An 11,029-nucleotide genomic window follows, 5' to 3' on the forward strand; every position below is an offset into this window, starting at 1 on the left:
GTCTATACTGCGCTTTTATTTTGAAGGAGATGGGTTTCCTATGATGTGCGTGCAGTAGTACTGTAGATTATTCACACTGGGTGATCCCAGCTACATTATTGCTGCATTATTATTCCTGAAACTTGATGAGCCCTACAGTGGTTTTGTACGGTGGCCCTGAGAGCTCAACGCACAGCAACTTAAGAAAACACATGCAAATACACAAAACACAAGCAAATTAAGAAAATATCTTCATCAATTTGACAACATATGCGCAGCAAATAGAAAATCGTTGCAAATAGAAAAACACAGCTTGTGTATTTGCATGTGTTTTCTTAAGTTGCTGTGTGTTGAGCTCTCAGGGCCACTGTAGTTTTGAGTTTCTTTCTGTTAAAGAAAGGCCGTTGATTTAGAGGAAATATTTTCCTCTGATGAACTGCCACCTGCTGGTAATTTTGGTTGGCTAATATACTGTTGTGTTTTGTGAAGTTCACATACTGTGATGTTTTGTTCTGTCTCAGGTCCAAACTGCAACATTTTTCATTTAATAAATTTGAGTTGTTCGAAAGATCTGGGTCGAGAATAGTCATTAAGGAGGAGGTGATGGGTCCTGAGGCGAGACCAGTTGAGAACAACGGCTCTAAAATGTTGCAGCTTTGAACTGCAGGTGATGATGAGCTTTGCACAGGGGGAGTAGAGTTGTCGGGGAATGCTAACTAAGTCACAAATACCTTCTGACTTGTATAGTTTTTGTTTAGTTTTATTCTGACCAGCGTTTGATAAACAGACACAGAGGAGGTAAATATTTGAAGGAAAAACTCCTTCCTAAATTAACGTCTTCATTTTTGAGAAAAACTTCTCTGGGTTTGATTCGGATCGGGCGAGTCCACAACAAAATAACCTGGGCTCTATTTGAGTCCCGTCTGACCCTACCCGACTCTGTGATATTCCCCAGTCGTTGTCAGCCAGATTAGATATCTGCACTTGGACATTTTGACAATTATTCCTATTAGACTAAGTCATTCTTGTTATGCATTTCAAACACATTAATTTACATTTAAGGTTGTAAATGTTTGAGCAGAGTCCACTCAATGCGGCCTTTTATAAAATCCAACCCAAAGCTGAAACTGAACTCATACCAAACATCAGTGTTTCTACCAGCAGATGGATTTGTGTGCAGTCTGTGAGTAAAACTGTTTATGAGAGCTTCTATCTCTAAACTTTGCCTGTGTTTCCTTCTGTTGACTTGCTGGAGGATGGAGTCTACGTAAGAATGTCAAATGTCACGGTAAATGTCAGAGGATCAGCCGCCAAGACATCAGTGTGAAAGTGTTCATATCTTCTGTCTCTTCTTCTTACACAAGAAGGTAAACTCGGCTCAGCGGCGTCTCTCCAAGTGATCAAGCGGAGTACATCAAAGAAGAGAAATTGTTTGCAGGTGGTTTAACCAATTTACTTCAAATTTAACAGAAGGCTGTTAATCATCTTTGGCGTTTTTTTTCATGTTGTGATTTTTCAGAAAGCAGGCAGCCAAGGAGCCTTGTGGCGACAGACACGCTTTAAGAACATGCTCTGCTACATTGGCTGACATTAAGGGAGCCTGCCAGTGAGGGATGATCTAATCATTAACATTCATGAGCGGCAACATGGGTGGCTTCCAGCACGCTGCGCTGCTGCCTGACACCAACACAACAGAGAAATTACAGCCGTAATTGATTATTTGGGAGACAGTGGAACATCATCAGACATCTTAATGCATCAGCACAACTTCGGGGAGAGAGCCAGTCCTCGGTTGTTGTCAAGAAAACTGATTGTGGAGGAGAAAAAAACAGCATGGTTACACAATGTTTATCTCCCAAGCTGGTTATATTTTGTCTCCTGGCTGTTTCTACCACACATCAACCTCCAGGGCAGAGATGAAGCCAAAAGGGAAGTGCCAAAAACTGCAGTCCCATGAGTGGCCACTTGAGGCTGGCTCCAAAGTGAGTTAATCCCCATTAGGCCCCATATTAAAATCATTTTAAAGCACAATTTAAAACGTTCACAATAGTTTTGGTCTCTGTGTCTAATTCTTCTACTCATGACAACCGTAAGGAGGGTGAATTTTTATATAACTCACCTGTTTAAATTATATTAAGGTTTAAAGTTGTGCATAGGTAGGGGCGTGGTCGCTTTAAGTGTTAGCTAGGTGCCACTAGCTGTCTGCTATATGTCTAAGCTAATACAGTCACTAAACTAAACCTCTCAGACGTGTTTGTGTCGTTGGTGCATTTGGTGGATTCTTTCATGTCTTACCTTTTGTTAGCACTAGTTAGCAGGTATCGTACAGATAGCTTACCGTACCTGGCTAGCTAGCTCTTTCAGTGATATAATAGATTTGTTTATTCGGCAGCCCGTGCAAATATGTCAGGGTAGTTGTTGGCTTGTCCCTGAGAGATCATGGCAGACAGTAGTGATGAGAAGACTTAAGTTACCCTGTACTTATCTATCACCTGCTGCTCGATCCTAACATCAATAACAGAATCACAGTCTGTAGAAAACACATGTTTAGCTAGCTCATTAATTAGTGTTGAGCATAGACTACATAGCGTAGCGTTTGCTAACCCCTCGCTCCTCTCCTGCCCCACCCTCTTGTCCAAATATGGTCGGTTCTAGCTCCAGAAAGTGCAGAACTTAAAACCGATGGGTGACATCCCAGTGGATGCATCCATTTATTTAGTGAAGTGCTTTGTTTGCAGTAGCTTTTTCTTTTCTTTTTCTTTGCTCCCTGTGTCAACTCACCAAGGAGTGATGTTTGAGGCTGCACCAATTTATTACCAAAAAATTTAATGACACCCTGGTTCCCTCCCATAGCACGCTCTCAAAAAGAGCATTTTGTGTTAATTATTCTCACAACACTTGAAGCCGCTGAAGCAGGGATTTGTTGGCAGTGAGCACCATTTGGTAGATTTAAAAGCTGCAGCAACATGACAGGGATTATTTTCTTATGTTTACACACTCCAGAGTGGTGCCTGCACGCTCAATATACTTTTGGAAATGAGGAGACACAGTGCTCTCAAATTGATGAGAGGCTTTTGGTCTCAAGCAGGAGAGGAAGTGAAATAAATTGAAATATACAGCTTTAACTCTCTCGGTCTCAATTGTTTTTAAAGCACACTTAAAGAATGCAGTGTCAGCACTAAGTAAGTTTAGAGTTTACTGTTGGTTGGTTGTGTGGGTTGGTTTGGGTTGGTTGGTTGTGTAGGTTGGTGGTTGTGTGGGTTGGGTTGGGTTGGTTGGTTGGTTGGTTGGTTGTGTGGGTTGGGTTGGTTGGTTGGTTGGTTGTGTTGGTTGGTGGTTGAGTTGGTTGGCTGGTTGGTTTGTTGGTTGGTTGGTGGTTGTGTGGGTTGGGTTGGTGGGTTGGTGGTTGGGTTGATTGGTTTGTTGTGTGGGTTGGGTTGGGTTGGTTGGTTGGTTGGTTGGTGGTTGTGTTGGTTGGGTTGGTTGGTTGGTTGGTTTGTTGGTTGGTTATGTTGATTGTGGGACAGATCCCAAACTGGAAAAATGTGGAATTTAGCTTATATAGCTTAGCTTTTATGTCCACTCTTATGCATAACACATTTCAAAATCTTCATATAATATGGGTGTGAATAGAAACTGATTGATGCCTAAAATGGCGGGGAAAAGACACTGTTCACAGCATTGTTCACGTAATGATTAGCTCTTACGTAGTCACTGGATTAAAACATGCAGAACCACCCTGGTTTTATATCAGTACTGATGGGGGCAGCAGAAACAAGTTGTAAACAACACTGACACATCATTACCTTAAAAATGATATGGCTTATTCGCTTATTCACACACAAAGCAGAAATTGAGCGACATTAGCGTTCATTTTGAGTCCTGCTTGTGCCCACCTGATAAATGTAAGTCCAATTTTCAATACTTAACTCTGTCTCTGTTCTTTGTACCAACTACTGAGGGAAATATCCGTCTCGTTAGCTGCTTAATACTCCATTATCACCAGCTAATCTCTAACTTCTTCTGTCTGCTGTGTGCAGCTTAGCAGGTAGCTCTCAGTGGTAATTCAGAGCTTTTTGCTGGCTGCCAGCTGCGTCTGGAAATGGCATTACGAGAGCAGTGAGAGTGAACTGTAAAATTGTGGTCCAGACAGCTAAACAATGAGCTGAGACCCGTTTCAAAGCTCCATAAAGCTGAGGAGGGCCGCAGATGTGACTGATTGTGCTCGGTAGGTTCCTCACTATGGGAATTCCTTTTACCATAGACTTTGAATACATTTTTATAATATCAGAATCTTGATTATACCTGCTTAAAGTTCACATTATTATAAACATACAGTATGTGTAGGTGAATAAGTGTAAACGTTTCCTGTTAAAGAAGAAGCATGTGATTTGCGGTTAACCGGTTAAAAAGACATCTTTCACCCCCCTCATGGAGCCGCTCTGATTTAATCACCGATTTCCTAATGGCTCTGTGGTTTAATTAGGCCATTTAAAGGTTAACTGCCAGGTCTGCGCCCACATCCACACCAGGCCGCCATCTTTCACCGCCGTGCTCCCTCTGCACCAACACTATCAGCTCCATGTGACTGAGGAGAAACAGATATGCTGATTTTTTCCCCTGTTTACCTTTATATCAGTAAAGACAGCGCACCGGCATACATTCGCTCCTGCACTGTGACGCCTACAGGCTCGTTCATCACAGCAGGTCTCTATAGAGAAACTTGTACTTGTCCTCCCACTTTGTGGCACACACACTTTATTTAAGTCAGAGTGTAATTAAATAACTTGAACTTAAACAGTAAGTCTTTGGAGTCAACCAGCTTTTTCATTTTGAACTGATTATTTATGAAGCACAAGATGTTTCTAGCATGCAGCATCTCTGGCATCTTTTCTTTCCCTGTGTTCTCTTTTACTCCAAGTGTCATGTTTTTTACTGCTACACGACATAGAACATATGTTTGTTTTAAAGGTCCTTCGTGTCCTTAAAGTCGAGGTGAAATGAAAAATGTCATTTTAATCCTTTTAGATCACATCCCCGGTAATATTGTGCATCTATTTGACAATATAGGCCAAAAAAAATACAGAAAATCAATTTCCTCGTATTCTTATTTCAAAATCATTTTTTCTTCCGGTAAAACAAAATTTCACGCGTGCTTACGTAAGTTAGCACCAAACAATTTCAACCAATCAATCTGCAACATTTAGCCGCAGAGCACCAAGAGCGCTCGGTCAGTTAGCTAGCTACTGCGCTGTGGAGAACGTCTGTCTACGCCCACTTCTCAACGATCAAATCAAATCCCTCTAATGATATGTCCCACCTGCACGTCCTGTTTCACTCGGAAACACGTCAAGATACGGAAGCTAGAATCTCTCGAAATGCCGTTTCAGCTCGACATTAAAGGTACAATAAGTAGGATTTTTCCTTGCATTTGTCAACAACACATTCAAACAGGGCCCCTCCTCCTGGGCTTTTCGTCACCAGAAGCTCACTCCCATTCTCTCGTGCGAGAGCACGCCCACCACGCCGAGCTACCGCCAACAGCATCATGGTTACCTTTGCACTAGCATGCTAACCGCCAGTTAGCTTGTCGGACCCGGTTTGATGCACCTACCTGTCCAACAGAAAGAAGGCCGACTGCATCGTTCTTTCGCCATGTACGCCGGTCTGAATGGGGCCCAGCTGCGAATCTGAACCACTCCCACACTCACCTATACGCTGTGATTGGCTCAGGGAACCACGACAGCTTTAATACACCCGTCATCATCTCCCCTTCAAGAAGAAATGGCTCTTTTACAGTAGGGCCATTATCAGGTCAAAATTTCCAACAAAATATCTGACGCTTTGGGTGGTGGTTTAGCTCAGTGGTTAAATCGCGCGCCCCATACAGAGGCCACAGTCCTCTAAGCGGTGACACCGGATTCAACTCCCACCCTTGGTCCTTTACGGCATGTCATCCCCGCTCTCTCCTCCCCTGTTTCCGACACTATCCACTGTCCTCTCTTTGTAAATAAAGCCAAAATAATACATTACAAAAAAGTAAAGATGTCCAACACTGACAAACCTGTAAAATGTACCATTTCATAAAATAGGTAAATGTTGTAACCATTTTTAATTTCCATGAAATGCAGTTTTCAAATACCTGAACAGTTTGCATTGATTGCTGTACACTCACTGTACACTACCTGCTCAGCAACAATACAGACAGAAGCTAGCTGGTGTAAGCGGACTACTTTTAGTTGGTGGAGACCAAAAACACAGCAAAAAGAGTGAATTACATTCAGCAAGTGGAAGCAAATATTGACTGTAAATCAACTTTAATGTGGCTCCAAATTTATGTTAATATTGTAAAAATGATTTTCCTTATTTTTTGCAGCTTTGAAACATCTGAACAGTGTATACATTACAATAGTTAAGGCCCACACCCGATAACTGAAATGTCGACAGCGACCTTTGTGCATATCAAACACCCTGCTTCCTCTCTCTCTCTCTCTCTACACTGTTTACTGTGAGATAAAATGTTCCAAAATAACTAATAATGAGACAAATATAACAAACGTCTTCACATGTCTTCTGTTACTTTACAGTGCTCTGTTGCATAATAAACCCCAGTATGAATTCATAAGGTGTCAATCTCTCCCTCTCTCCCTCTCTGCTTCACACCGGGGTGCGCGCACACTCGGCGTCTGATCGCACACTGAGAGCGCCTCACTGGGATGTTCGGAACAATTACCTCTGCCTCGCTGCCGCCCAGGACCCCTCAGGTGAAGTCATTATCTTAACCAGAGGCTGCTCGCTACAGTCACAATTAATTCACATTAACAGTGGAGCTTTGGCCACCGGGGCGATCTGGATGCATGGCTCCAATTACGCTCATTACTGGATGAGGCAAAGTCTGAGGAATCAGGTCGTTTGGGGCGGAACATTTTGGAGTATTTCAGGAGTTATCTCATTTAAAACCCCTCAGTTAACTCAGATCTAAGGGCGTCTGTTGGTCACAGATTTGTTCCAGTATTTTCTCTTATAACACCAAGTGTCCACTTCACTACACCTGTAAATCCGACTTTCATAAGAGCAGCTCAGAGAGGACTATTTTCTCTCGTAACAAACACGTACATCTTGTATCCCCGTGGCTCTGACCTGATCCACCGGCTTCGTCTGGCAGTGTAGCCGTTCATTTTCTCCTGCTGTATTATTGAATAGCTGCAGAGGAGAAGTAACAATGATGGACTCGCTTTCTCTCGGTTGTGTCCTTTTTTCATGTTATCTAATTCTCTCAGCAGGAAGCCACGTCTCACACAACGAACCCTGGAACAGCTGTGGCATTCGAACAGGTGGTCTGACATTAAAGGTGAAAGAGCTGACTTTCCAATTAGCCCGGTATCAGTGCTCTGGTTTGTATTTGTCATATAAGATCTTAACACTCTTGCTTTAATTGACTCTGATATTATGAATGTGGTTATAGTCCAGCACAAAGTGTGTTTTGGTTATTAAAACGCTACATGAGTCTGCAGCCGTGCGAGCAGCTCTTTCTTTTCTTTCTCTTTCATTGCCATTTTATGTTCGGCTATTTAAACGTTAAGGTGAGAACAAGAGTTACTTCTCCCAGAGCGTGTGTGCTGAGCTTTAGACCAGGCAGGAACATAACAGTGACTTTTAAAGCCTCTGGATATTTGGCTTTAAAGGTCCCCTATTGTGTAAAACATGTTTTATACTGCATGTATGACATCCAAGTTGAGAGTCTAATTAAAAATAAATGTGCACAAACCTACCTCAAAAAACAGCTCATTTGGATGTTTCAAACCTTTTCTCGAACTGTGTGGGCGTGGCAGATTTGACTGACATCAACATGGATCCACCAGTTTGTTTGAGTCAGAGTCAGAGGAGGAAGCAGAAGTCCTTCACTTCAGCTGGTCACTGAAAGGTTAGTTACAGAATGTTTTGCTAGCCATATCACTGTTAGCAGTTAGCATACACATGCAACATTAGCTTTAGATGCCCGCGTGTTCTCAAAGCTATGAATGCTAAACGATGGCTCTGTTGTGTTAGCAATTACTATATTGTTATGGAGCTAAGCCTAAATTACCATGGTCGGCAAAGGCAAATGTACTGTAGCTAAATAGCTGCAGTGTTTCTATTCCCATGATTGGTATGCAGAAGATATTGCTTAATTTTCATTGCAGGTATCCAGAGAGAGAGGGCAAGCTCAATTGTGGTAGCGGTAGCTTGCCATGGCACATCCGGTAGTTGCCATGGGAACTGTCACAAACTGCCTGAGCAGTAGTGGAAGTTCCGGTGGCTGCCAGGACCTGCTGGTAGCTACCGCAACCTGCCACTACCTGCCAGAGCTGTAGTGGCAGTTCTGGTGGCTGCCAAGACCTAGAGGAACTGCCGGTAGCTACTGCGACTTGCCACTGCCTGCCAGAGCTGTAGTGGCAGTTTTGGTGGCTGCCAGGACCTGCCAGAGGAACTGCAGGTCGCGGTACCGTTGGCACCAATACTGCCACTACTGGTCTGGTAGTTTGTGGCAGGTCATGGTAGTACTGGCAGTTCCCCTGGCAGCTATATGCTGCTCATGTACATTAGAAACTACATAGTTGGAAGGCTACTGTGGATTTGGGGTTTCAGTGGCTTTAACAGCCTTCAGACTTTAGGCTACTCGTCATTTAAAAGATCCATTACCAGGAACTGCAAAGTGTGTAAACAAGGCTGTCTTCAGGGGACTCTTTCGAGCAATATATTGATTAATTTAAGCGATATAAAGATCTGCTAAATATTTAAACAGGCAGCTCCCTTCCTCAGGACAACAAACTTTAAAAACCTTGTGTTGTTGTGCCTGGGAATCATTTTAAAGCCTGTAATTTGATGTTAGACCAGCTCTTTATTCTCTCTCGTACTCTTGAGTGTTCAGATCAGGAGCTTTTTCCAGGACACTCTGAATGCGTAGCAGCCTTGGTTTGCTTTTAATCGCCTTCTCTTTGGACTGATTTTTTTCCCTTTAACTGTACTTTCATTTCTGAAAGCAAGTCTGGCCTTTGGACACTGTAATCGTGATAATCAATGTTTCTGTCTGCAGTCATATCTCTCTTATTAAAGGCGGCACAGCGGGGAGTATCAGCGAGGATTAGCTGAGGTTTGCCACTTAACCTTATTGTCCAAAAAGAACATGAAGATTTTCTGCACTTAAGGTTGTTTCTACATTTACCACCAAAGTGTGCACATTATAACTTTCCCTGACAGTGTGCTCTGCCTATAATGTATTCTCTTTCAGATGAACTAATCAATAACCTGTGTGACGGTGCTCTCTCTCCTGCCAGGAGACGGGAATGAAACATGTCACTATATAATTCATGGCATTTGATTTCTATTTCTTCTTCTATCTTCGTCTTCTCCGCTGTGATGATTCAATTTTCAAATCACCTCCTGCTTGTCTCTCACCCTCATATTGCTCCTGAGGACACAAGCCTTGTATTCGAATGTTGTGTAACATGAATTATTAATTTATAGTGTGTGGTAAAAGGTGCATGAGCCGATCCCGCGGGCGTCTTCTGCTAAAGTGAACTTTTATTTCCCTGTTTTCACGAGAGGAAGACAATCAAATCCCCTCTTCTGTACAAAGATTAGTGCGTGTTCAGACATCCGCAATTCAGTGCTGTTTGATTGAGCCGTTGTCATGGTTACATGGATGTTCGATAGATACCTGGCTGGACCTCAGAGAGAGAGAGAGTGAGAGACTATCCCCACTTCTCACGGAGCTATAATTAAACACAATTTAGAGCAAAGCGCAGCGTTAATCTCTCGGCGCAGGTTGTGGACATTGCAAAGATGAGGAGAGAGCGTGCTTGGCGGCAAACTCGGTGAACTCTCGGTGTGATGCTCTGGAGAATGAGGCGATGAAGATATATGGCGTGATAACCTCACATCAGCCGAAAGAGTGGCATTGATTGTTCTCTTTTTTTAGTAAGTTAGATCATCTGTGTTTTGTTTATTTCTGGCGTGTGTGCCTGTAGGACTCGTACATTTGTTACTTGGTTAAACTTTGACGCTTTAAGCTGGAAATCTTAAAGGAAAGTTAAACAAGCATGAAGAACGAGAATCTCATGAGTCATATAGAAGTTTCTTTCAATTACATTGACTGTGTTTGAAATGCTGCACTATATACTACATACTATATACTGCGTACTATATACTACATACTTTATACTATATACTACGTACTATATACTACATACTACATACTATATACTGCGTACTATATACTACATACTTCATACTATATACTACGTACTATATACTACATACTGCATACTATATATTACATACTATATACTACATATACTTACTGCATACTGTATACTACATACTATATACTACGTATTACATACTATATACTACATACTATATACTGCGTACTATATACTACATACTTCATACTATATACTACGTACTATATACTACATACTACATACTGCATACTATATATTACATACTATATACTACATATACTTACTGCGTACTGTATACTTCATACTATATACTACGTACTACATACTATATACTACATACTATACTACATACTATATACTACATGCTATATACTACATATACATACTGCGTACTGTATACTACATACTATATACGAAATACTATATACTACATATACATACTGCGTACTGTATACTACATACTATATACGAAATACTATATACTACATATACATACTGCGTACTGTATACTACATACTTTATACTATATACTACGTACTACACACTATATACGAAATACTATATACGAAATACTATACTACATACTGCGTACTATATACTACATACTGCTTACTACATACTACAGACTACATACTGCGTACTATATACTACATACTATACACTGCGTACTATATACTACATGCTATATACTACATACTACATATTATATACTACATACTATATACAACATACTATATACTACATACTATACTACATACTGTGTACTATATACTACAAACTATATACTACATACTGCGTACTATATACTATATACTACATACTGC

Source organism: Semicossyphus pulcher, unplaced genomic scaffold (assembly GCF_022749685.1).
Source record: "Semicossyphus pulcher isolate SPU_LCO1_2020_fin unplaced genomic scaffold, fSemPul1.0.p SCAF_20, whole genome shotgun sequence".
In the NCBI taxonomy this organism is placed as follows: Eukaryota; Metazoa; Chordata; class Actinopteri; order Labriformes; family Labridae; genus Semicossyphus; species Semicossyphus pulcher.